A 27,342-nucleotide genomic window follows, 5' to 3' on the forward strand; every position below is an offset into this window, starting at 1 on the left:
GCCTAAGGGTGCACAGGTGGAAAACCAGCAGACCGACAACTACATGCTTGTGTTTGGTTATTCTTCGGGAGTGTTTCTCTAGTATCGCTTTTACGTGATCCCCGTAGTTTTCCAATGAAGGTTCAATTGTTTCGAAATTCGCATTCTGACAACTAACGCCAATATTCAATGGTCTTCCGGAGTACGGGCAGCGCCTCATGCGGCTGACCTTGCACTGCAAGCTGCTGCAAGTCTGGCCCTGGGGGACCAATTATGCCAGCCTCTGACCCGCAAAAAAACTTTAAAAAGGTCGTCTGTTCTAAAATCATGGGCGGCTGTAGGGATTTTCAAGTATTGTGTGTGATTCAGATAAACATGAAATGTTACGTTTCATATGCAATTGCAACGAAAACGCCGTATATTATTTCTTACTGAAAATCGTTTCATTGATTCTTTTACGAAAATGATCTTTATCAACCATAATTCTGAAACAAAGGATGCTGTTTGAACCACATGTGTAGCCATATCTCAAACTGATACATCCACTTCAATATCAAACGAAGCAGAATATCAAGGCCAGTACCAGACCATGTGTGTACGTATATGTGTGTCGTTTCGTTCCATATTTTTCGTGACCATTTGTAATGCTGCGGGAGCTTAAGGTGAGAATATGTTCATTGTTTTCTATGCCTATAATATTACCATACTGTTAATTATACGTATAGAGTTAATATAGGCTCTTTACTGATACGTTTTAAGGGGTTGGGCTGTATAGTGTCTGGGATGTTAACCCCATTATCAGTGTAGTAAAATTGCAGAACACATCGGTGGTGATTTCAAACTGTACAACTGTTACTAGTCAATTACAACCTTGGGTAATGGGAGAGGCATTGTACAAATCACTCCAATATCACTTGTTATGTGGGCATGTGGTGTTGTAAAATGAGTGCGTAACTTAAGTGTAACGCCACATTGACCTTGCTTTTTGCCTAATATTGATTTCAAATGTAATATCTATAGTAGTACAAGTATTTTATAGTAAAATGCAATGAAATCTTCTCTTTACTTTTACAGTAATGACCATTCGTCGAATCACTGCCGTATTTGGAACACTATCTCTAGGAGTGCTGTTGTCTTTGTGTTACTACCAGACGACTTTGGAGGTAGGAAGATTAAAAATGGCCAAATCATGCCACTGTGTGCAGAATTTTCGAGACGAGAGGCAAACTGTTCTTGTCTATTTGTCATACTAAGCTTTTAAAAGATAAATCAAACATATTGTATAACCTAAATCGTAAATGTATTACATAACCTGTCCCCTCTCCTTTTAAAACATTGTATTGTCCTTGCCAAAAAAAAAAACAAAATAAAAGCGTAGTGGAAATAGTTACTACTGCAATAATTGTATGTAACCGATAAATTGTATCAAGCTTCAACCTCTCAGACACAATTCTTCTTTCTCGCTTTATGAATGCATTACGGCAGTGAGTGTAGTAAATGATATCCAAGCAGATATTGGGAGGCAGAAACGTTACTGTTATTAGCTGCCCTTTTCTGTAACATACCTCCATAATTGCAGCAAAGTATGTAAAGATATATAGTCTTTTTGTTGTTTTTTTCTCCATTTCTGTTTCACGTATACGTACTTACTTATCCTTGTTTTTGTTTTACACAGAATGGCAAACTGTATTCTACAAATTTACAGAAGAACGATGAGCTTGAATCTCGTTATCAATCGAAGGTTCGGACACTCAGTCGAAATCAACCAAGTGAAGAAGTGAAGCTCTCCCTAGAAAAGTTCGCACGTCCAAACAACACCATTTATGACCAGGGCATCCCTACCGAAGATGCCACTCATTCAAAGACGCACATCCAGGATGACCTTTATAATCGTGTCACTTATCCAGACAACACGAAGTTTGTTGTGCTGAACAGAGAGCGAGTGTACCGTAAAGGAGACGTTCTTACCGCGGTCATAGTGGCGAGAGATGTCAGGGGAAGACCTAAGACGTACGGTGGAGACTTTTTCCGCGCGAAGCTGGTCAGTATCCGGCCTGGGGAGGCGAGCTGCGCTGGGCACGTGACCGACCATGGCAACGGTACCTACACGGTGCAGTTCCCGCTGTACTGGGCAGGGGACGTTAAGGTGAGTGTTTAGTACTAAACTATTTGGTTATTCTTCAAACAAAGGAATGATCAGCTGTCTATAATTTGTTTCAACTATTTATCCTATTTATCCTAGGTGTCGATCCAGCTTGTACATCCTAGCGAAGCAGTGGAGGTACTGCAGCGTGTCCGAGACGTCCCGGGGAAGAGGGCCTTCTCCTGTCTCTTCATCGACGCAAATCAGATGGAAAACAGAGAGAAACGTCAGTGTTCCACCACCCGGCCGCCGGACATGCCGCTTCACCAGCTGTGTGATTTCTCACGAAGGGAGGCGAACGGGAGTTGGTTCTGTGAGAGACCGGAGTCCCTGTCGTGTGACGCGATCGTAGCCTGTCGTCGGGACATCACCCAAAAGGGAAACGAGACGACAATCCTGGTGTCTGAAGACGAACTCAACCTTTTTCTAAGGTAAAAGACTTATCTGAAAATCTTTCTGGGAGACAAACTTTCACCCTTTTATTATGAAAATAACTTCATTGTAAAACCATGTCCAAAGGCTAATTGCAAACAAAACTGAGTAATATACTGAAGATAAAAGAAATTAAATTTTATATAAATGATATGACTAGTATAATGACAACTATCATAAATTTGTTCCTACTAAAGACTTCTCATAAATATTGAGACGTTTTTGTTTTAGTTTCAATAAACTTCTTTTGTCGTCACAGACCGTACATAGAGGTAGAGCTGGAACAAGACAACCCAACATTAACACCGATACGTGTGAAGGAGTCAAGCCTGCTTCTGTTCAACCGTCGTCCCGAGTGTCCCGGCAGCACGCCCGGCGCCCTAACCCAAGGATTCTGGTTCTACAACTCCTGGAAGTCATCGGTCTGCAGGGTGAGAAATTTTACCAGGACGTCCATGCGCCGATGTCTGGCCAACAAGAGGGTCTACCTACAGGGTGACTCCACCGTTAGGCAGTGGTTCCTGTGGCTAGCGGAGGGGCACAGCAAGGGAAGTCTCAAACCAGGTGGGTCTGACATGTGCCAGTGAGGTAGGCGACACACGAAACTACCTGATTCGAAGAGGATTTCTAAATATAGCTCTTCAGATGCAGTGGAAAATGATAATCATTTTATCTCTAATTGTTCATTTTATGATGATATCAGAAACTAATTATTTACCATCGTGTCAAAAATGTTCCTGTACATTCCCATTATTCTCTACCACTATAGAGATGAGGATAACCATTGCCTAAACAAATGTTTTGCTTTTATAGGACCTGCAACTGTCTTCGACAAACATAAGAACATCTTCGTGCAGTACCGGTTCCACGGCCTGCCAGTATTAGGATCCCACTGGATGAATTTTTCCAAAATCAGATACGTTGTTGACGAGTTGGACTCCATGAATGGCGGCCCAGACACGGTCATAGTTCTGGGTCTGTGGGCTCACTTTACTACAGAGTCACTGGAGATGTTCCGGGCTCGACTTCACGCCATACAGAACGCCATCCACCGTCTTCTTCAGCGCAGTCCGGGCACACGGGTGTTCGTGAGAACTGGAACAACGCGGGAACACAAAGGTTACACTTTCTACCTGCGGGGAAGTGACTGGCTGGCGTACCAGATCACGGAGGAAATCAGACAGATATTCCGGACGGACAGGGACGTGGTGGTGTTGGACACGTGGGACATGAGCGTGTGTCAGTGGGAACCTGATAATATCCACCCCGGACCTGCTCTGATAGACAGCCAGATCAACATGCTACTGTCTCATATATGCCCCAAGTAGGGGAGCAAATAGACTGCAAAAAGCTGAGCGTCATATTCTTTATTCACCACACCTTCTTGCTACTGTTCAAAGAAGTCAGCCCAGCGTCCAGTCTTTGAGATTATGGCGACTCAACGATGTATAGTTTTCAATGTCTAATTACGAGGTATAGTTACTAGGTATATTTCATCAACTGATGGTAGAATCAGATAGAGAAAGGGACCGAACGATACGAAGACCAAAGAAAGGTAGAACTAGAGGAATGGAATGATGTGGGCTCTGAAAACGTGTACAGGAATGTTTTAATTATATATACAAAGTCATGTACATGTGAATTTTACCAATAAAGACTCATATTTGAGGAAATCCCATCCAGAATAAACGTTAATTTGTCGTATCACAATGGTCTTCAGAATCATTTAAATCCACCGAGGTCAGTTTAATATACTAACCTCTACCAGGCTTCGGAAGCGGCTGGAAAGAGTAGAAACTGGCCAAATAGACAGATGTCAGAGTCGATCCGGTTAGGAGTACATTGTCACCTCTCCCTTCTTTCCAGCCGCTTCCGAAGCCTGGTAGAGGCTACGGTTATATTAGGCTTACATCAAACTTTACCGTACAAAGGGTACGGTAAAGTTTGAAATAAAGTGCTCCACTCAAGTCTTTTTAACTGAGAAGAGACGTATTAACGGTGTCAGGATCTTGAATAAACGACCATATAGGTCCAGTGACCCATGGCACCTGGTGTGTTTGTACCGGTATGTAATGCGATCTGTTTGAGACTCAACTCACCCGTATCTGGTTTGAACTGGAACTAGACAATGAAGTGATGGGTGCGGCCAAACATGCGGTAAGTCGTCAATTTCTCTTTGTGGCCCTGTCTGAGCTTTATTGTTCCCTTTTCCAAGGAATTATGGGATTCCTGTGAACTTTCACCCCTGATAACGGTACTGTTTTTCGTGTTGACAGTACAGCTGTAATGAGTCGCCCTCGAATAGCGACATTGTTGGGAACGTTGACTGTTGTCATGCTGATGTCTCTCATGGTAAGATGACTGTTTGATAGTTTCAAATAGATAGGATAACTTTTTGGTACAGACATGTCTTGTCATGATGGAGTAGCATAGTCTAAGGGCTCAGTAGCAGCTCCTATCGTATCCAGAACCGTGCCTATCTGGTTCTATGCCTGAATGGGTTATTTGTACACAGAATCACGCCTGTCTAGTTCTATGCCTCAATGGGTTATTTGTATACAGAATCACGCCTGTCTAGTTCTATGCCTGAATAGGTTAGGGTCAGGAACGGTTGTGGATAGTCTCCCCACATATATCCAAGAACGTAGTGTTGCCTCGCCTCAGGCACGGTTCTGGACGCATGGACTTTCCCGAACCGTGCCTGTTCATGTTTCTGGATAAAGCACAGTACTGGATACAACTGTCTCTTCTAAGGTAGTCGTGAGTTTGAATCCACTTTGTGTTCCGTGCCTGGACAGAGCCATAATATACAGCACACCATTAGTAAACTTGATTTCAACAGAACATTTTTGAGCGTTTTGTATTTAATTCCGTTCTGCTCCACCCAGTATTTGCAACTGTTCTACACTGCTCATCAACTGAGTCTCCCGACATACAAGTGGATTCATCCAACCGAGAAGAACCCCACACATCACAATACTACACGGTTTGTTGTGCTGAACAGAGACCGAGTGTACCGCAAAGGAGACGTTCTTACGGCGGTCATAGTGGCGAGAGATGTCAGGGGAAGACCTAAGACGTACGGTGGAGACTTTTTCCGCGCGAAGCTTGTCAGTATCCGGCCTGGGGAGGCGAGCTGCGCCGGGCACGTGACCGACCATGGCAACGGTACCTACACGGTGCAGTTCCCGCTGTACTGGGCAGGGGGCGTCAGGGTGAGTGACATAAAAAATCAACAGGTGGATATGGTACAATGCAGTGTTAACTTGAATGTCCACTATGGTGGGTGACAGGGTGACTAATTCTTGTATTATTACCTACGGGGAATGATATATCCTTCCTCAAAGAGGCGTTGTTTTTATCTTAGTTTGTGTGTTCGCAGCTAATAAGCGGGTTTGACTGTCACAATATTCATTGCATACTTTGAATCTCAGACCTCTTGTTCTCTTTAGGTGTTGATCCAGCTTGTCCACCCTAGCGAAGCCGTGAAGGTACTGCAGCGCGTGCGAGACGTCCCGAACAAGAGAATATTCTTCTGCTCATTCGTTGACGCCAGAACGAAAACCTCTGCGCGTCGGCAGTGTTACAGCTCTAAACCAACAACTCTACGACCACGCCAGTTATGCGATTTTTCCAGGAAGCTCGAGAGTGGAGGATTATTTTGCAAGAAACCCCCCTCCCTTCCCTGCTCCAGTATCTTCACATGCTTTTGGGAGGGGAATATGACCTATGACCGGGTCAAAGGTCTCGTTTCGCCAACGGAAAGGAGACTCTTCCGAAGGTATTATTCACATAAAATGTTTAATTCACAGCCACTTGTTTAAGAAGGGCCGACGTTTCAATGGCCGTCTGTCATCTTTAACAGGGCAATTATGTCTAATCAATTATTACTGGTCTGAAAAGATGACAGGCGGTCATCGAAACCTCGGCTGTTGTTAAACAAGTGGTCGTGCACATAGAAATTCTCTAGTCAATCATTCAACAACCTGATGAAATTATTTACAGGTATAATTTAAAGTTTTCTGTGTTTTCTGTTTCCTACTGACTCTTCGGTTGTATTCCAAGTATGAAACTACACTAGCTAAAAAAACTGACTAGTAACGTTTAAAAATTAGATTACAATGAATGTTAGAAACCTTTAGACGTATCAAATTCTATTTAAAGTTTTGTTATTTCACTATTTAATTATGACTACATGTCTTACTTATCTTTTGACGTTCGAATCCCCCTATACAGTCCTTTCGTAGAGGCAGAGCTAGAACAAGACATCCCAAGACCAATACAAGTCAAGGAATCATCACAACAGACTAAGATTCTTCCCAAGTGTTTTAAGAACAAGCCTGGCGCCTTTAGCCAAGGGTACTGGTCAGGAAACGTCTGGAAGTCTTCGGTCTGTAGAGTCCGTGTTTTTGAGAAGAAGGACGTGACACGGTGCCTTGCTAAGAAGACTGTCCACCTGCAGGGTGATTCTACCCTCCGACAGTGGTACTTACGGCTGGTGAAGCTTGTACCACTACGCAGCCATGGAAACAAAGTTGTAGGTCCGACAATGTTTCCTTTTTGCAGAGATTATATTTTGCTATAATTGTTTTGGTTTGTAAAACTAAAATTTCATCTGTGGGTAAAGATATGTTCAAATAGAATCTGATACAAAGAATTAAAGTGAGTGACCTGGGCCAGTCAACGTCTGTCACCATGGTAACTTGTGCTGTAGCAGACACCCTGTGATCTTGATTACATTATGTAGCAAGTTGCAGGATAGTTAGAGAGGCTGGTCATAACCATACAATGCCATGTGTGTTTGAAAAATAAAACATAGCAGTAGTTTATTATTAATACTTAGCTAACACAAGTCACTTTCCCATTTTAGGTCCGGCAAAAGCTGTTAACAGACGTTGGAAGATGATCGTCCACTACCGATTCCACGGCTATCCTATACAAGGAGCGACAAAGTTGAATTTCCGCCAAGTTCAGTACGTCTCTGATTTGCTGGACTCAATTCGTGGCGGCCCAAACACGGTCATAGTTCTGGGTCTGTGGGCTTATTTTGCTACAGAGCCTCTAGAGTTGTTCCGGGCTCGACTTCACGCCATACAGAGCGCCATACACCGTCTTCTTCAGCGCAGTCCGGGCACACGGGTGTTCGTGAGAACTGGAACAACGCGGGAACACACAGGCTCCAGAGTACAGTACTACTTGCTAGGAAGTGACTGGCTGGCGTTTCAAGTAACCCAAGAAATAAGGAAGGCATTTAGGGGAGAAAACGACGTGGTGGTGTTGGACACGTGGGACATGAGTGTGTGTCAGTGGGAACAAGACAACATTCACCCAGGAAAAATCATGGTAGACAATCAACTCAATATGCTGCTCTCCCATATATGTCCTCAATAACAACATAAACCCTGAATAGCAAATTCTTCAGTCGCAACCACTTGTTTAACAAGACTCAACGTTTCGACGACCTTCTGTCATCATCAGGAAAATTGTCCTGGCGGTCATCTAAACGTCGGTCTTGTTAAGTTGTTGTGAATAAAGAACTACCAGTCATTAAAAACATTAAGCATCACGTTTTTCTTTTACAATTCCTCATGTTGAGAATTTATATATATACAATCTGTAAGATATGTACATTTAACCGTCCGTCTTTCTTGATGCTTTGTTTGATGTTTTTACCTCTCGGCACACTCTGCCCCTGACGATGACATCGAATCGCTTGTTTCTGTTTCGTCAATAAAACATGTGTCGTCGGCACTGACCGTGCTGTCCGTACTCAAACTCGAGGTTAGTACCTCAACAACCAATGGCGTCTGTGCAGTGTCGTCTTCTGTACTTGAATCGGAATCGTCGTCTTCTGTTTCTACTTCTTCAGCCGATTCCGCGACGTTGTCTGTGATTGTATCAGGTTCTGTATCCTCTTTGAGGAGAACGTCTAGAGTGAAATCACTCTCTGTGTCTTTCTCTGTAAGCAGTTCTTCTTCCATCCTGGTGAGCGCCAGGTCGGCGTTAGCAGCCCGTCGTCGTTGTTTTATTGTTGACATGATCTGATGCACGGCGCCGACTATGGTCATGAGGAAGCAGAGAGAGACGAAGACCGGGCCGATGATGTTGAGCGGCACGATAGGCCGGCCGTACAGGGTGAAGGCCAGGAGCGTCATGAGGATACTGGGGATGAGGAGGACGGTACCGCAGATGAGCGGACACTCTCGCCCGCACTGCAGCTTCCCGGCGTTACCACAGGTCTCATGTTTCAGACTGGACTGCCTACGTCTGCGAAACGGGCTCCCCATTTCACCATCTTCCTCGGTAAGAACGGCATGGGTGTCTTCACGCATTAATGCATCCCTTTCTCCTTCGTTTTCTACTTGCAAGTCTCTCTCATCTTCCTCTATAGTGTTACAAGGGTCCCATGGACTGCTTACTTCGCATTCTTCAGTTATCTCTTCAACGTCCTTGCACGTTTCTTCCTGACGTTCTACCTCCGGTTTGCCGCCAAGTTTGCAGGACCGGCAGTGAACAGGCAGTCCTGCGGACCCCTTAGCACGGATAACACAGCAGCCCGTCTTTTTTCTGATCTTTTCTTGTAGCTGTAAGTACTGCTGAATGTCTTGAGCGTTGTCGTAGAGACTAATGCCTGTGTTGTTTTTGCGGTAGTGGCGACACGAAGGTTTGTGTTTGACGGTCTCCTTGCTCTTGCTGCTTTCCCGAGTCTTGTTCTTGACTCTACTTCGGGAACGTGAACGTTTTCGGGCGGTGTTGTTTCTCGTCTTCCGCCGTCCGGCGTTTCGCTTCTTCCGACGAGACTTCGGGGCCTCGCGGTGTCTGTAGCCGATTGGAGGCATCTCGAGTCGAGTGGAATCGTTCCTCAGCTAACCGACGTCTTCGCACTGTAGTCATTCCTCAGGAAGCCATCTGTAGCAGCATGTTTTCCATTTAGAACCTTCAGTCACTCAGGCTAGTTTTGCCGATGTCGATTCTTCAGATCGGAGGCATCCTGCGTGAACTTGCCGCGTAACAACCCCCAAAGAATTCGCCGCTTGACCACAGATCTACAGAGGACTCCGCTGTCTTGTGTTGTATATCCAGGCGAAAAAGGAATCACAAAAGGTGAATTTCAAATCACTGGAAACAAAATGAGCCTTTCTTCTGATGATGTTAAACAAATCACCCAGGTAGTATCCGTGCCTTATAATGCTCATCTTCCTCTAAATTTAAACATTTTACGTACATTCTACGTAGGCTATAATTCACTGATAACGTAAAATACAAAGCATTGTCCTTGGATTACAGTCTTTCGTTGATCAAAGGTGTTGGAGTGCAAATCTGACTTTGTCGACTTGTTGTAGGACAGTCGCGCTTACAAAGCCGGTGCACAGTGAACTGTCTGAGGCATTGTTTCGAAAGGTCGTCCGCGTCAGTTCGTCTGAGACTGTAATTTATAACCCATCTCTCGCACCGTGCTGTGCACAATGTATATTGAGTTGAAGGCTATGAATGTTTTGCTTGAATAACTCACATCAATGATACGTCAATTCGACTGGCCTGTACAACATTGACCTTTGCGTGATTATTCATTAATTATGATATAATTATGGCATGATATAATCTATGGGATGTAGGGTAGTACAAGGACTGTTCCGATTTACTGTCGAAGGATGATTATGATGACATTTTACTAGTCTCCATCAGACCAACAATACTGGCTACGAAGTAGTAAAATTAATCCAGATAATGAGAATAATTTGCCTGGGGAGTTTGGCCATCAACTTTATTTTACCCACAACGCGAGCCCACTATTTTGGCGAATTGTTTTTTACTGTCCATAACCCCTTTGGAAGGCCTGTTGGAGGCTAATATTCTATGTCAATTTATCTATATTTATGTATCAATAAATAAGATTGCATCACTAGACATTTACCAGGCAGAATATTTCACACACAAAAAGCAAAGTTTATTGTCATACTCCGTACTAACTCATAGGATTCAATATAATACATACAAATATTAGGTTTTCTTACACTTTCGATGGATCTTTCCATACAAATAAATACGCAACAAATCCTATGGGCTAAGGCCTGCCTTGCAGCGTTTCGACGCTAGGGGGCAGTAATGTCTCTACGTCTATAACTCTACCAATGCCTCCAATCTTTTAATATTTTTCAAACTACAAGAATCGCACGTTATAACTCAACTCTTTGAGTTTGTAACTGACAGTAACGGCCGACAATATGTAAAATAGCTATCTAACGTTTGTCATGCAATACGGGAAAAAATTAAATAGATAATCCCTTATATGAACTGAAGAATTTAATATTTCTATCTTCAGCACAAATGATGTGAGTGTTGCTACGTATTTTGAGTGGAAAAGTCCGCTATCCTATGTAAATTTACATCATAGTTGGAACCGCCTATATAGAGACTACGTTATACTTGGGTATGTTGTTTGATCTAGACAACCTCATACCTTTGTAGCAAATTGTAACGAGGTGGAACGATTTTAGCACTAGTCGTAAAGCAAACAGAGTTTACTTAACTTAGATAAGACAATTTGAACGCTATTTAGAAAGTATGATGTTGACCCCGACTATACGTTCTGTTACTCTCCAAGTAGAGGATGGTTGGGAAGATTGTGACCTTTCTATCATATGACCCTACTCTCCACAACCGACAGAAAACGGGGCATATGATAGTTAGGGCATAATCTTCTCCACCAACCTCTGCTTGGATAGAATGTTTCTATCTCCACATTAATTTCTCTCTGTGAAGACGTTCTTGAGAACTTTAGCCTATTGCGGACTCAAGGACAGTCTCAGTTCTTCAACTTATAGCACTGGTCTAAGCAAACAGTTTTCTTAACTAAATAAGACAGTTTGAACGTCAGTACGGGAGCTTGATGTTGACCCCCGATTATCTGTTCTGTTTCTTTCTCTCCGTCAATTTTTTTTCTTGAGAACATTAGCCTACTGCGGACGCCAGCACAGTCTCAATTCCTCGCTCGACGCCTTCGAGATACTCGAGCATGGGCCGGTTGGTCTTGTGCTGGTAGTACCGCGTGCGGAAGTGCTTGTCGTTGATCGTTCGCCGCACGTCGTCGCGGACGCAGTCGGGCAGGTAGTACAGCACCCTCCCCATGTCGGTCCCTAGCAGGATCCCGGCTTCCGTGTACGTGCCGTCCTGGACCTCCTTGTACGTCTTCTCCATTTTCTCCGTCAGGAGGCTGTACATAAACTCGTACATCGCCACGTAGTCTTTGTGGGCCATCGCACCTGGTGTTGTTAAACGGGGGAAGAAGGGTGGACACAAAGAGAGGGACGGGACACAAAGAAAAATTCAGTGAGATGTTCTATTCTTGAATACTCTCCGCGTACAAATGCTGTTCTTGAAGAATTACACATGTATCCATCCACCTGGTGTTGTTACATGGGAATAAGGGTGGACACAAAGAGAGGGACAAAGAAAGATTTAGTAAAATGTTCTATTCTTGAATTCTCCTCGTACAAAGGCTGTACTTGACCACGTAGTCTCTGAGGGCCAGGCTACCTGTTGACAAGGTGGCAAGAGAAGGAAGTACACACAAAGAAAGATTAAGTACAATTTATTCTGTCGGAATCGCTGTAGTACAGCTCAAGAACGCTAGACGGCTCTGCAGATCATTTCCAGCTCCGCTTTATCTTAATATGATATATTTAATAATACTTAAATATATTTGACAGTAACACCAATGTCGTCGTCACTCGTCAGCTGGATCAAGGTGTGATAATGGTGTATTTTTGAAACACCCTCTACATCAAGTTTTCTTTCCCGCCCAACTTCTTGCAATCCATGTTGAGCCGCCCCGTAGCCTTTGGCAAGTCTGCTTGCATCTCAAGTAAACATGGCTCTCTCACTTCCGGCGCCTTTCACTTAAGCCTTGTGTTCTTTATGGCTCGCACAAACACCGAGTGGCTGGCCGGATAACCTTTTCTCTCCTCACTACATTTCTCAAAAGCTTGTGTGTCTAAACAGTTAGTCTCCGTCGAACTAACAATGCCAGCTCAAAAATAGTAAAGTTTACCCAAAAGGGGAGAATAATTGCCCTGGGAAGTTTAGTCACCCTACAGTTCATTTGCCCGCTTCGGGAAAGAAAATTAAACCTCCCACGTACCGACTGTCCTGGCCAACAATCCTTCCTTTTCAGTTTGCTGAATTCTACGATCCGTGGCCCCGTAGGAAGGCCTGTCGGAGGCTATAGCTACTAAACTGTGCACTCTCCAAGCATAGGTTAGCCCTATTTGAGACGTCTTTATGCTTTTTACGAATTTCTATGCGTTTTGTTCGCTGTCTATTTTGTTGCCTTTTTTTCCGCTTCCTAATCTACGAAAAGAAAAGCCAGCAAAATAAAACGCCCGACCAAACGTCTAAACAAGCGTAACCTCGGCTTGGATAGTTTAAACAGTATTCCCTAGTGATCGTGCGTCAACCGTGCGAATTTCCGAAGACATTCGTAAGTTGGAGAAATATATCTGTCAATCCCTTAATTAAAACTAAACACGGTAGGACGAAAACGACAGTTACCAAATCTTGTCGCTAAGCTTCTAGAAAAAAAAAACATTTATATTTCTTTTGATAAAATAAACCTAAGGTACAACAAAGTATAAAAAAGAATAATCATTAACACAAATGTGTTCAAATAACCCCCATGGTACAAACAGTTTGACACCCTTCAACAAACGACATATCGCATGCCTTTGTGACACAAAGCTACATGTATGTCACAAAACGTCACAAGGAATATTAATCGGCAAACCTTTCTTGAAAAAACGATCACAATATGCAAAATCACAAAAACATCATTTGCCAAATTTCTTCTCATCCTGTCTATTCATGAAAAAACATCATATTTTCAGCATTACATCTACGTATGTGAAAACAACAAAAAAGTCAACAATTACACAACAACACAACTTTAAAAGACATGTAAATATTGAGAATAACACCAAAAAATTCTGTTCACACTCTCTACACCATTTACTGGGATTGTAACAAAAATGAGAAGAAGAAGAAAATTGATGTGTGTGCGGCATGCTTACCCAGCGCATAATCCATTGTAACGGGTTGGTTGGTTCACACACACTGCAGACAAAGTAATGGTCAGACGTGCACAGCCACCCCACAGCCTAGTGCAAAGCAAGACGGTTAGCCGACGGCTCGGCACACGAACATGCACTGTACGCTACGGGAGGAACTCAACAATATATGGTAGGGAAAATATCTAGTGGGACGGAAATCACGTCAAAGGTTATTTCCAACGGTTATCGGTGCCTAGGCGTGTGCCCAAACCACCAGACGACCACAGAAGGATTCCTTATACGGTATGTGGTGCAAAAAACACCCTTAAGACACCCCCATACATAACTTCACCCTGACTCTTGTGTGTTGCTTGTAATTGGGATGGTCCATTATTAAAGGGGAGGAGCTGATGTAAAATATTTAATATTGTTACTTCAAATCGTTATTAATATCAAAACCATCACTTTGAATGGATTATGATACGTGAGAAACGAGTTTTAGTTTTCATGATGATGTTTATAAAGGTGGTTGATATATATTTTTTTGATTGTTTGGAATCAATGAACACCCCTAAAGTGAAATGTAGCGGGCTGCACTTGTGAACCGGGCACATTCCAGAGCGCGGTGTCGGAAAGTTTTCCGCTGTGTGGGTCATGACGTACGTCAGCGGCGACCAGGAAATATATCATCCACTCCGCGGGATAGTCTCCAACCCAGGCCTCGCCGTGTGCCTCTTGATTTTGCATTGTTTCGTTGATATTATATCCTGTTTTCGCACTGCTATCGTATCCCGGTTTCTGTACTTGCCGGCGGTGGAAAATCAATAGTTTTAGAGAACAAAACAAAAAGAAATAACATTACAACTGCTATATCTTTGAAACTGGCAAACACTACTTGCAATGATGATCAAGAAGTCAGGTTTCATTTGTCAAAAAGCTGACAAGGATCGTTTTTATTGCGGACTAAAAATTTATAGATAATCATATAAAGCTCAGGACGGAAGTATAGAAACTGTAAGATTCCTCAAAACACTTGTCTCTTGTACAATTGTTGTGGAATTAAGTTTTCTGTGAAGAAACAAACACTATTCCAAAAGTACCTGATGTGGAGGCTATGAGAATAACGTGCGTACAAGATGTGGCGTGTTTGTCGTCTGCGGTTCTATCGGACGTGACGTGCGCTATGCCGTGGGAACCTTGAAGAAGATGCCACTGGGCAAGTACGGGCCAGGGACACATGTACCTCTGCCAACACAAGTCTTTTCTTATAATTAAGAAGACAAACCATGTCAGGATGAAAACATGTCTGTTCTCGTAGGGCCCGTATCGCATCCACTGAACTGTGCCTATTTAGTTCTGTGCTTGAAGGGCTTCGGGCTATGGTCTCAGCGTATCCATGAAAGGAGAGTTGCCCCGCGCACGGTTTTGGGTTATCCAGAACCGTGTCGGAGCATGGTTCTGGATAAAGCCTTGGCTTTGGATACAAATATATCTTGCAAATGTCGTACGATAGCAAACTGGGCATGGGTGTCCTGGGATAGTCGTGCATGTGTCGTCATCTATGGCGAATACTAGTATGTGGTCGCGCCAGTACCTACATGATGATGGGTGTCCAAATACAGTGTGTGTCTGTGAACCTTGAATCATAGCTGCGAGCAAAGTACAAAGTACTGATTGCAAACATGTGCTGTCCGTATTTCTGGTAAAAAAAGTTTAAGTTTTGATATATAAATGTCAATCGTGGTCATGATGAATGAGTAAACATAGAATCCTTATCTTTTTGAGACTCCGGAGTACGGAAGACAGGCATACCAAATTTACGTCATATCCCGATTTCTGGGAAAAATAAACATGATTTAAGAAGGTCAATACGTCAACTCTCATGTGGCATTACACAAGTCGGGGGCGGACCCGGATGTAGAGGGTGGGGGTCTATACATACAAGAAAATGACGGCATCACATTAGGCTTGTTGATATGATTATATGGATGACATCCACGCGCGCATGAATTTTCGTCAGTTTCCTAAGAATTTTGACCATACTGTAAATCGTGATCAACCTATAGTCGCCACACATGCCATTTTAGTCTTTCCTGGTTCTTCGGTTAGTTTATCTATAGGAAAAAAGGCTACAAGAAGTACGTCAAAGTTTTATCCCGCTCTCTGCAGGTGCCCACGCAAGTAATACAATAGTCTGAATTCAATTCTTCTGAAAAAGGGTATTCACCCGAACTCTTGTCATGGTCGTGAAGTGAGCGGAAGTGCGTCACAGTGACGTCACTCGACATCCGTCATCCATAACTGGAGAGCCAGCTGTCCGAAACCTCGCTGATCCAAATATACTAGAAAATGCCATTCACAATATGTATAGATAGGGCCTTGAGTCCTTGACGCACTTCCTTGTTCACACATTCTTGCCCATCAGACTGAACCTGACCGGTAATGCTGTCACCACTCATATCGGGCATGTCGGGCGGCCAGCAGGAAAGAACCTGCTCTTTGGATTTGCAACAAGTTAAATGTTACTTTAGAAGTATCACATACATCAAAATGCTCAAAACACCGTGGATAATCCACTGCCCACATGGCGTCAAAAGTCTGAAAGGCATTTAACCTTACCTGTACATGTTAAATGCTGATAAACGTTTTTTGAATACCATTGTCTGCGTATTGACACGGATATGTGTACCATCGGGACAGGGTGTTGGGTGACTTTGAGACACTAGTTTAAGTTCAGACCTAAGCATTAGGGTGAGATAGACCAAGGTGACTTGTATCATACCTATTGGCTAAACTACTCGCACATAGTCTACAGATTACCGATGTCTACTCTGGTCAAAATGTTTCTGTTCCATACCTCTTTGACGTTTGTCTTTACTCATCATTTCAATGGAAAGTCTATCCATTTGCAATTGCTTTTTACAAAAGTGAACTTTTTGCGTGTCATTCCAAAGGCATTTTCTTATGTTCATATGACAGCAATTGCGCGCAATCCCACAAAGGTCATTGACACCTAAACATCTTTCGAACACCTGAAAGTAGTTATATAAAGAACATAAAATGGAACTCCTAGAGGCTTTTGTTCATTTTAACAAAAGTTTTTAAGCCTTTCTTCACATATTCCTTTGTGACCACCTTTTGTTTCCTCAAACGCTGTACTATTTGTGACTCTTCTCATCTATCCATACGTGACCACTTTCCTTTGTGCGAAAGAATATGCATGCCCAATTACAACTTTCAAATATTCTAAACCGATTGTTCTTTTCTTCTTTTTCTGGCTTCCTTTTTAGGTTGTTACAAATAATGATGGTCATTAAAAGTGGTGATGGCATGATGTGCGTCAAGAAGTCATATTTGCAATAAACTTCTCAATTAAGAAGCGGTCCGTTTTTTGTCCGTATCTTTAGAAGCAGGATGCAGCTTACTAATGGACCTCAAGACGCGTGGGCTTTTGTGGCATAATGGTTTGGTCCTGGGCTCAAGCATCTACCGTCAGCCTCCTGACAAACGCAGAACTTTTATCCTTGGGGAAGGCACCTAATAATTACACTCAGGTGGAAGTGAGTACCGGCTAGCTTCGGTATGGGACGTTAAATGGAGATCCTTTGTTTGGGGAGAACCACACCCCACCCACGTTTTAAAGCCCACCACACCTTTCGAAAAAGATTCGTGACATGCCCCGGTGTGTGATGATCCAAATGAGTTGGCGATTCACCACAAATTACTGTTCGTCCATGGAGGCCTGCCGAGCCCCCGTTTCGTATTATCCACAGTGATTTACATCATCACTCTTCAGGAAGACTAGTGTGCAATTTATATAAAACTATATGTAATGGACATCCTAAAAAAGCCACAGAGCTCAGCTGGCTTCATAAATCCAGCAGCGTCCTTTCTTCCTTTTTTTGCCTACTGGGAGATTCTATTATAATGTTTATGAAAATGAAGGCGTATGGTAAATCATAACTTTTCTGCAAACGTATTGAAGACAGGCCAAACTGGGCTGCTGAACACTATCATTAGTCAGTTACTGTCAATCAGAAACGTTACCTAACATAATTTTCCCGTAATTATTACCATTAGCGTTTCTCAGTTCTGTACTGGGACTGACTGCTTTGTGATTGTGATATAACCAACCTCTTTGGTGGTTTGTTCACCACCACAGCTGCATAATATTGCAGAAGTGAGGCTATTGAGTTTCTGTATTTAATTTTAGATAACAAAGCAATCTTTTATATACGCATTTACATCGTTTGCATCGTGGGATCTGTTGCAAGATATGTTCAAATCTATCTGTAGCATCTACGGAGTATGAGAATAACTTTATTGTGCACCAATTGTACAGGGTAAAAGTTTGGCATCTACTGGTACATAACTATAATTCCGTAAAGCTAACCTATCGTATTAAATACAAGAGTGTATGGCGAGTATAGGATGGTTATAGAGAGAAGCGATGCACAAGTTCGTCCGTGCAATATGGCGCTGGAATGTCAACACCCTCCCCAAACAACGTATCTAAATTTAACGTCTCCTCGCGGCCACGTGAAATGTTTGTCCGCGCCGAACCCAGCGCATGGAACCCCCTGTTTTTCCTCGTGTTGAACACGATAAAGTTAAAATTAAAGAAAAACTGTCGTTTTGTACGATGTACATCAGACATGCAACCCCCTCTCCTCTCAGCGATATTATAAACCAGTTAGTATAAACCCTTTATCTATGCGGCTAGTAGGCAAGCTATTAAAATTGGTTTACAGAGAGCCCATGTTTGAGGTTACATAAAAAAGGCCGCCGTCGATGTAATGTAGTTAAGAAATGCCGTCGGGATATTTTCAGATGTCGATTTGCTTTCTTCGGATTGATACAGACAGAGAAGGCGGGAAGGTCATTGGCTTCCGCTCATTGCCCCCTCCCCCATTTCAAATTGATCCTGTCCAATTTGGTACAATTCACGGGTTGTTGGATCTTCAAAGAAGTGCAATGGTGTTTTACAAATTATCCTAAACTTCTCTGCCTGGTGTACCAAGTGAGTTTAAATAAATGAGGTGTAAGGCATTCGCACGCCTGTCTGCTTTTTCAGTTTCTGGCTTGAGCCGGTTAAGGCAGCCATAACAACTTCGACATCTCCGAAAACATCGCAACTCGAGCCCTTATTGAAGCGGAGTCAGGCCCGGTGCCAACCACAACGTAAACTTCCTACCAGGGCACCCTTTCATGCGACCGAACCGGGGGAGTCTGCCAACACGTTTGAGTTACAAAACATCCGTCATGACTTTGCTTTCAATTTTCTGGTTGTTTTTGTTTTTCGTTCCAACGCAAAGTTATACATGTATCAGAGTGGATCTTAACTAACAGATACATGTCGTTGTATACACATGAACGTCTTGCGTTTAAATGTTGTTTCAAATGATAAAAATTCATTGATATAAGCCAAATTTCAGAAACATCACGCTCATATTAAACCAAAAGAAGCTATACATCCGCATGGTGACATAGAACAATGGCGGCCATCTTGGTTTCTTTTAACGCCATTTTTCAAGGTCATGATCCCGTAGGTCGGTGTAGGTCACGCGTAGGTAATATTGGGGGGAGGGGGGAGGGCATAAGTTGCCTGTTTGATACAGAAGTCTCAACTATCACTACAAACTTCATTTAAAATCTATTGTAATCATCTTTCAGAAATGAAATGTTGGAAAAATAACGCTACATAATGTTTGCAAACGTAGAATATAGTATCATTAGTATGAAACATGTTGTCCATCATTTGACCGACAAGTTCACGTATTAATCCATGTTTAACTGGCCTTCGATGATTTTTTTCTCAAGTGATGAGCTAGGAATTTTTCAGCAGCCCACCCCTAAAGCAACGCAATGTCAGGGGTCGCTACAGCGGCTATTTTGGTCTGTACTCCGTCCACACTGGTTATTCATGGCACCAAAAGATCACGGGACGAACCGTACAGTATGGGAGAAGGGTACAGGGGTTACTGTACGTGTCGTTTTCAGTTTGACTGTACACGTAGGATATGTTGCTGTTTGTAAATATTATTTTAGGAACGAGGGTGCGAAGATCATACTTACAAATATAAAAGAATATCACACTAGCATGTCTAAACACGTACTAGCCATACTTTTGACTTCTAAGTTCTATTTTAATTATGTTGTGTTTACATACAGAATACTAAATATTCATCCTTTCAAATTGATGCTGAATTTCACATAATAATTCAGCTGAGGCTTATCAAAATGAGGTTCAGGATGATATTAGTGTTCATGTCCCTACATTTTTGCAGGAACAAAAATTAAAACGAAACAGCCAGGGTTCATTGGATATTCTTTGAAATAATTATAATAAAGATGGTTTACCGTGATAGATTGTTGATGTTTTTTAGACTGCGTGTGTTTAGCTAATCTGACAAAAGCAACAAGACACAGTTAACATGTACATGTACTTAAACGTGTTTTAAAAAAGATAACCTGTACAGTATGGGACAACTAACGCACCATCTGTCTCCTGTGGTTCATGTTACGCGGTGGATATTCTTGGAATGAAAATCTTTCCTATAGGAAACGAAAACAAGTACATCTGGGCAAACTATCGCATGCTTCAAAGCTGTCCGCTTTGACTGAAAACTGGAACCGTTATATGGTTCACTTTTAAAACGGTCTATTTATACGAGGCAAGAGAAAAACTGCGTTGCGAAGTTTAGAATGGCAGCTGCGGGCACACATGTTACACGGTTTTATATAGGCTGTGCCTGGCATCTCAAATCTGCCCTTTTGAAACGTTGCGCGGAGATATTAAAGCTTGGTGGGCTTCCTGTTTGCGCGTCGACTTCTTACCTTTCGTCAGAACGTCTTCCGCAGGATAACTCCTCAGGGAATGGCCTGTCTATGTCCCTCTGTCGAGCAAAATCTTCTGAGAAAACAACGGAAGGTCTCTCTCTCTCCGAGTCCAGTGGTACGGGAGTTGACGGGCTCCACTTTCCAGCGGGCGGACTTATTTGGAAAGGGTGCAACAGCCGGGCGAACACTATCAGCGCGGAAAGCGCGGCAGATATGTCCCGGGCTCGGGCCTGCCTAAAACCGGTTTCGGGTGACAATGTTTCTGGAAGGTCGCAGGTCCCTCCCGGCTGACATGTATTTACCGAGCGGCCCCGCTAGAACCGGCCGACGAATGTTCGCGATGTTTCACTGTGTACATGTAACACCTACGTGTGGCGTGCGGTGCGTGGATAGTGTTTCTTTGGCCACTTGTATTCTGCTTTAGGAACGCAATGAAATGATAGTTTTCTGTATCATTTATTAGTAGTTTCAGTACTCTATCAACATAAACGTCAAACCTGACGAATGTTCGCGCTGTTTCACTGTGTACATGTATGATGTAACACCCATGTGCGACGCGAGGTGGCCATGACAGGTTTTGGGGCCGGGTTTCACTGGCCACTTGTATCTTGGTGCTTTCCACCGTTTGGGACTGTAGTGAATAAATAGCTATCTGAATTATTTCTGTAAGAACTGTTATCTTAGACCAACTCCCCTGGTATATTTGTCTATTTGGGCAATTTCTACTCTTTTCAGCCTCTTTCTCAGCCTTAATTTTCAGCAACACATTGGTGTCTGCTGGTAGAGACTAAATAAATACGATGTGAGGTCGGGTTGTCTTTGGTTATTTGTATCCTGAGAATGTACAGAGGTAGCGGTTTTCTGTATCATCTATCGGAGTTTTAGTACTCTATCTAACAACTCTTATTACATTCCTACAAAACTAGCTGAAGTCAAGTTGATTGTTATTGCTTTAGATACATGATTTTGGTCTTCATCTGAAGGTTCGTTTACACAATTACATGTACACATGACGATACTGCATTAAAAACTCACAAGACAGGGATTCTAGTTTGATGGCTTTATTCAAACGTTTCCGTGACACGTTTTTGTCAAAAGCTCACTCACTAAATTATTCAAGCAATCTACCGTGCCAATACCAGTGCGACGAAACTGACTGTAAAGAATATCTAATCCAATGTAATTCACCACTTATATTACTATATCAGTAAAGACTTTTCTAAAATTGTTTTAAATATGATCATTGAGAATTAAACATTCACAAAACGATATATGTTTGACTTCAACAACTTACAATATGTGACTGTTTTAAAGTTAATATTTGAGGTAGGGTGTAATCCTAGAAAGAACGAAATAACCAGTACTTGAATGTATTATATCGTAGATTTCACGTCGATAGAATATGTTCCGGTTACCACAATACCTCAAGTATTTTCATAGATGTTGGTCAATAATGTAGTTGTTTCTATTTAATTAGTTGGTGTATAGTGTCAACTGTCATAACTACGCAGGCTATCCTAAGATCGCCACGATCAAAAAGAATGAATTATGTTATGGAGGCCTTTTAAAGAATATTTTAAACATGAACGTCTGGAAGTTCTTCAGGTATAACTGATTATGCATTAGTAAAACTCTTTTAATGAAAGTGTTTTTTTTTCGCTTGTCGTTTTTAATGTGGCAGTACCTTGCGGAGTTATGACAGAGTTGATATGAAGATATATAAGTACGTTGATATGTTTGTATTCAGCGATGCATATTTAGAACAGGTCTATAAGCTCTACATGGTATAAAGACAGCTTTAAAATTTGCGCACAGTTGTCCCGTGATTGGTCACGGTCGGGCCACGTGCTGATCACGTGTGGATCACGTGGGCAGTTTAGGCGACGGGGCGGCCTGCACGTGACTGGGCCTGCTTCTGGTTCCAGATCGGGTGAGGAAACAGCAGGTGGTATCTGCGACATGGACATGGACACAGAAAATCACATTTTGAGATAACGCGATCAAATATAGTCATGATTTAATATCAAAGTCATTTAGTCAAAGTCATTTAGACATGGGCCAACGTTTCGATAACCGACTGAGTAAAACGGTTTTGCTCCTCATAATTCATTGACATTTCTCCCAACAATGGTCCAAAAGGTATACTTTTGATCTTACTATTTTGCAACGAATATAGTAACAACGTTCTGCTTCTCGTACAAATTAAACATCTGGGAAAATCAGTGAATGTACAAGTCGACAAAAGCGGGAGATCCCAGGAGGTCTGGAACCTGCGTCATTACATGACGTGCGGCGTTAAGGATACAAACAAAATATCCTCAAAGGAATTGAACCAAAAAGGACTAACCTGAAACCAGACCCAAAGTAGGCCCTCTTGGGCATGTCCTCGCCCTCATTGCCAGACAGCGGCTCCTGTTCCCTGTAGTGTTTTACAATTTTTATTGCATTTTCATTATATTTAAGCCATATATAATACATGCAAATAAAAAGAAATAGAAAAAAAGAACATAGACAAACGCAAACCATGGATCCAATACTAAATTATAAATACTGCAATGGATAATGGAGGATATGCAGTGGTTTCATTAAAAATTCAAAATTCATTGTATGAATAATAACCCAGCGTAAAAAAATATGTTTACTTCATGGTTCCTGTCGTAGCCTGGATTATCATGGGGTGCCTTGGCCTATTTCACACGGCCGCTTCTGAATCCAACAAATTAAATTGGCATGGCCTTACCTGTAGATCTCGGTCCACGGCAGGATGACATCCTCCTCCACGGCGGCACTGTCCGCCCGGGCCGGGTGGTTGTGGGGAGCCGACGGGCCGGAAGGCACGCTCCATACCTCGATATGAAAAACAAATAGCCGAATTTTTACTACTAAAACTAATCCTAACAGATGTAAACATGAGAAATGTTCTATCCCACAGTACACTGATATATGAAGCAAACATGCGAGCTGACGGAAAACGGTTACTTGTTCTGTATCCGTAGGCTGGTTCTAGCTATATGTATGTGTGGTACCCAAAAAATAAGAGACGCCTCACGTAACTTTGTGCGTGACTATTTCAAACGCTTCAAGTATGAAATGATGACAAAAATGTGCTAAGAAACGACAGTAGATGTCAATATCAGACAGGTTTTCTTATCTGAAATATTTCTTTTTTTTTTTAATCTGCTGCCCTGAAATTGCATTGGATGCTTTTAAGCCACAGTTTGGCACAGATACGCATAAAAATTTTCACTGCCCAGTAATGCCTATTGTCCATACCGGAGCGGAGAACACCATGATGGCCAACAGCGCAGTCAGGGATGTCATGGCTGGAGTCGGAGGAGTCGAGCAAGTCGATCAGAAGAAAATTCGACGAAATCTAGTTACTGTGTTGAAAGGAGAGAGTTTAAAAGTCACTAGGAGTCATTGTTACATCCAGAACCATTATTAAGAACCCTGTTCCATCCAGAACGCGTATCCAGAACCGTATCTGGCAAAACCTATGGGTTCTTGGTAACACGGAGAATATCCAGAACTGTGCCTGATCCTAACCCTAACCCATTCAGCAGGCATGGAACTAGATAGGCACAGTTTTATTACACAATTCATCGGCTTCAATTCAGTCTCTTTAATAGCCATTACGTCAAGTTTTTTCAGCGTGCAAGATCATCATTGTTTTCCTTCAGTAGAAATATAAATGGTAGAATACGTAGCTTCGTAAGACCTTTCTGGGCGGTGTCAGTTCCTAGGTTCTACCACAAAGAAGTATTAGTACCACATAATTGATCCTGTAGATTTTTTAATTGCTTTATCTAGTCCCGCCCGATGTGCTTGGCTGAAAATGCCGTAGAGAAGCCACTCGAAACTAAAAGTATCATGCTTTTGACAAATATTTTTAAACGATACGCATACACGTACACAACAGAACTGCTACTCCGGGGAGCTTTCGAGACGCACTCGGTCTCTTCATCAAATCAAGGATCTCGAGTTCTCTAAAAGCATGATGCTTCACCTCAGTGGAGAACGACTCAAGATCAAGCAGAAGATACCTTAAGCTTTTAAGTCTAGTCTTCCCAGGTTCATTAGTATGTACTGCTTGGTTTGTTATTTGTGGTTTTATAACAGATAAGACGTTGGTGGCGTCGAACGGCCGAGTGGACAGGTATCAGACACGAGACCCAGAGGTCGTGGTTTCTATTTCCAGCAATCCTGGCTAGATGTTGATTCCTTGGGAAAGGAATTTTACTCGACTTTTCTCAAGCTCACTCCATCCAGGGGTAAAATCGGGATTGAGGAGGTAAAAGGCAGTGGAAGAAGAGGAGTGGGCTCCGTCTTCCGAAACCGTGCCCTAGACACAGTGGATCGACAACCCACTTCCCCACGGCCTCATAAAGAATACGGAACTAACCTTTCGCAGATAGACAAAAATACTGCATATCTATAAATGGCGCTGTACACTCTAGCTAAACATGTATTTTCTGAATGACTCGTGGCAGTCTCGTGCAGCAAGGGTTCAGCTGTACTTTGGTCTTATCTAAGGCAATAACACAGTTCCACATGAGGAGCTTTACAGTAAGACCATAAGCGCGGCCTTCAACTGGCATGGGACAGGAAAACCACTTTGGTGAAAGTTTATTAATAGACTCCAATTAAAAAAAAACGTTTCGTAAGAACGGAGGCGTGAACTTAACGTCACCATCCGAAAGGAGTTACATGTATGCAATCCCTCACCGTGTCCGAGCCGGTTGGAAACCCAGCCCTCTGGACCCACGGAACTTGGTTCGTATGGCGATGTGGGTAATTGCACAAGTATCAACAAAACGTGGGGAAAACAGTAATGCCATACTCAAGCCGATTTGATCGACATTTTTGCCATGTTACGTAGAATTTAACTTAAGCCCCTGTCACACACCTGTCTCGAATACTGTCTCACTCCCGGTCGGTCGGGAGAAGGTCGGGAGTAAGGTTGGCTGTGATTTGCTACTGTTCAGCTGCGCCAGCCGAAAGTTTCAAAATGTTCGGGTGTGGACCGTAGGTTGAGACATGGTTGAGGACCGGTCGGCCGGTAGTCTGGAGTAGGTCAACAGTGATCGGGGCATGGTTGCAGTCTGGCAATTTGACTAAAATTTAACTCAACCATTTGGTTCGATTCATAAAGAAATGCATGGCCTAAATCTGGTCACTGCTCCCGAGCTTGAGCCAACCTCGGTTGGTTGGTGGTCGGGGGAAGGTTCTGAATGTTGTATCGGGACGCAACAAGGCTAAACAGGAATCTTAGTGCCACTAATGTGCAGGGCACAGGGACACGTTCTCCCAATTTTTTCGCAATCACGAAAAATACGTGTGTAAATGAGTTGAAAGCACGTAATTGAACCTGGGCGATATGGATACCAGGTATTAGTACATGATGAAAAGCAGCTTCGCGCCACGTTTACAAACTTACTGTCTGTATTTCAACATCCTACTATAGTATATTCTAGCTAAATACGCATTCTGGGAGTGACATTTCTAGACTAGCTAGGCTTCATTTCGGCGTCCGTAACGCTTCACGGTCTACACGTTTTGTCAGAATAGATGCGTTTTCTCAGAGCTCGAGCTTCACCACTACCCTTTGAATGCCAAAGAAATGATGCAAATTACGGTGCAAGTTTCTGATATCATACTTAGCAGGGAGTCAGCACTAGTTAGAGGTACAGAAAGCCTCTGGCGATGATGGATATAATAGAAGGGCCATAGTGAAATATTTATTCGGACAAGGTTCCGCATAAAAGGAAGGTTTACTATTCTCTACTATTGCGCTATCATGTACGCCATCCGGACTTACGTAGGGATACGTCTGACATTTGCTGTAGAGATGAAAGGCATTACTATGTACATATGTATGGATACGACATGAGTCTGCTTCTTCGTGCTCCGTTCCAAGAAATGGCGTCTTTCACAATTCCACATGTTTTGACGCGTGGAAGAAACTTAAGGTTCCACGTTGCCAAAAATGATATTGAACCAACTTGAACACACCTATCTTCCATTGATAATGCTAGAATAGACAAACCCGTCTTGTTTTAAAAACTCTTATGTACATTGGGCCACAGTTTAACGGCAACTAGTTGCGCACAAGTCAAATAAACGATCACCAGCGGCAGTTGACGTCCCGACCTTACGGTCTGAAGGCAATATCGCCAACCACTGTCCTACGCAAGCTATGTTAAAATCCAGAAGAAGCAATTCCCATATTGACGCCAATAAAAAGAATATCAGAGCTTTCCTTACAGGCAGAACTGCCCGTAAGTATGCCTGAAGCCCAGATGCAAATGGTCATACCTGTACGTGTCTTCTACAGCAAACGGCTGAGCTCGGTCAGGACGGCGTCGGTGCAGACTGAGGCGTGAAGCCCGTTCTCCCGCCTTTTATACCCCGCCGCCCCGCGTCATCACATGGCCACAAACGTTCTCCTCTTCACACTAATGTGCATGTGGAGCACCCTGTTGTGACGCTCATGCAAATTTCAGCGAAAGGGCCGGGTCTACGTCAGAAGCTCATCAACATACAGAATTAATAATATGATATTTAATACCATTGGAAAAGAAAAGTTTAAAAGTATAACTGGTTTGTCCGAAATTTGAACTACCAACGGATTGCTGACCATGATAGAATAAAGTGTTCTGTACATACCTAGTGCCTATCCGACGTTTCGGTGGCAGTGTTTGATCTTCTTTCACATCGAACTGTAGTTAGGTGTCTCAGTTGCGATGCAAAGCTATACAGTGACCTACCAACCTGATGAAACTATTAAATGATGGTTGTGATAGTTGTTGATGATATTCTGCAGTATACGTCTAAGGTAAAGATATATATCTTCACAGTCCATTATTAACACTCAGAGGCATAGTTATAGCCACTCTCAGACAC

General features: G+C 42.8%; 1 long non-coding RNA gene and 2 pseudogenes across 1 annotated transcript; 1 reads left to right on the plus strand and 2 right to left on the minus strand.

Annotated features, from left to right (window-relative positions):
- The first annotated feature begins 623 nt into the window (after positions 1-623).
- Positions 624-7,945, plus strand: LOC109482263 (annotated as a pseudogene).
- A 2,535-nt stretch (positions 7,946-10,480) lies between these two features.
- Positions 10,481-11,495, minus strand: LOC109484543. Its single transcript, XR_002141075.1, has 2 exons — positions 10,800-11,495; positions 10,481-10,758 (listed from the first exon to the last, which is right to left on the minus strand). It is a non-coding gene; the product is annotated as an uncharacterized LOC109484543 (long non-coding RNA).
- Positions 11,496-11,506: 11 nt separating this feature from the next.
- LOC109484535 lies at positions 11,507-26,806 on the minus strand (annotated as a pseudogene).
- Positions 26,807-27,342: the final 536 nt, after the last annotated feature.

The sequence above is a fragment of the Branchiostoma belcheri genome, unplaced genomic scaffold (genome assembly GCF_001625305.1).
Source record: "Branchiostoma belcheri isolate BF01 breed outbred unplaced genomic scaffold, Haploidv18h27 scaffold11, whole genome shotgun sequence".
In the NCBI taxonomy this organism is placed as follows: domain Eukaryota; kingdom Metazoa; phylum Chordata; class Leptocardii; order Amphioxiformes; family Branchiostomatidae; genus Branchiostoma; species Branchiostoma belcheri.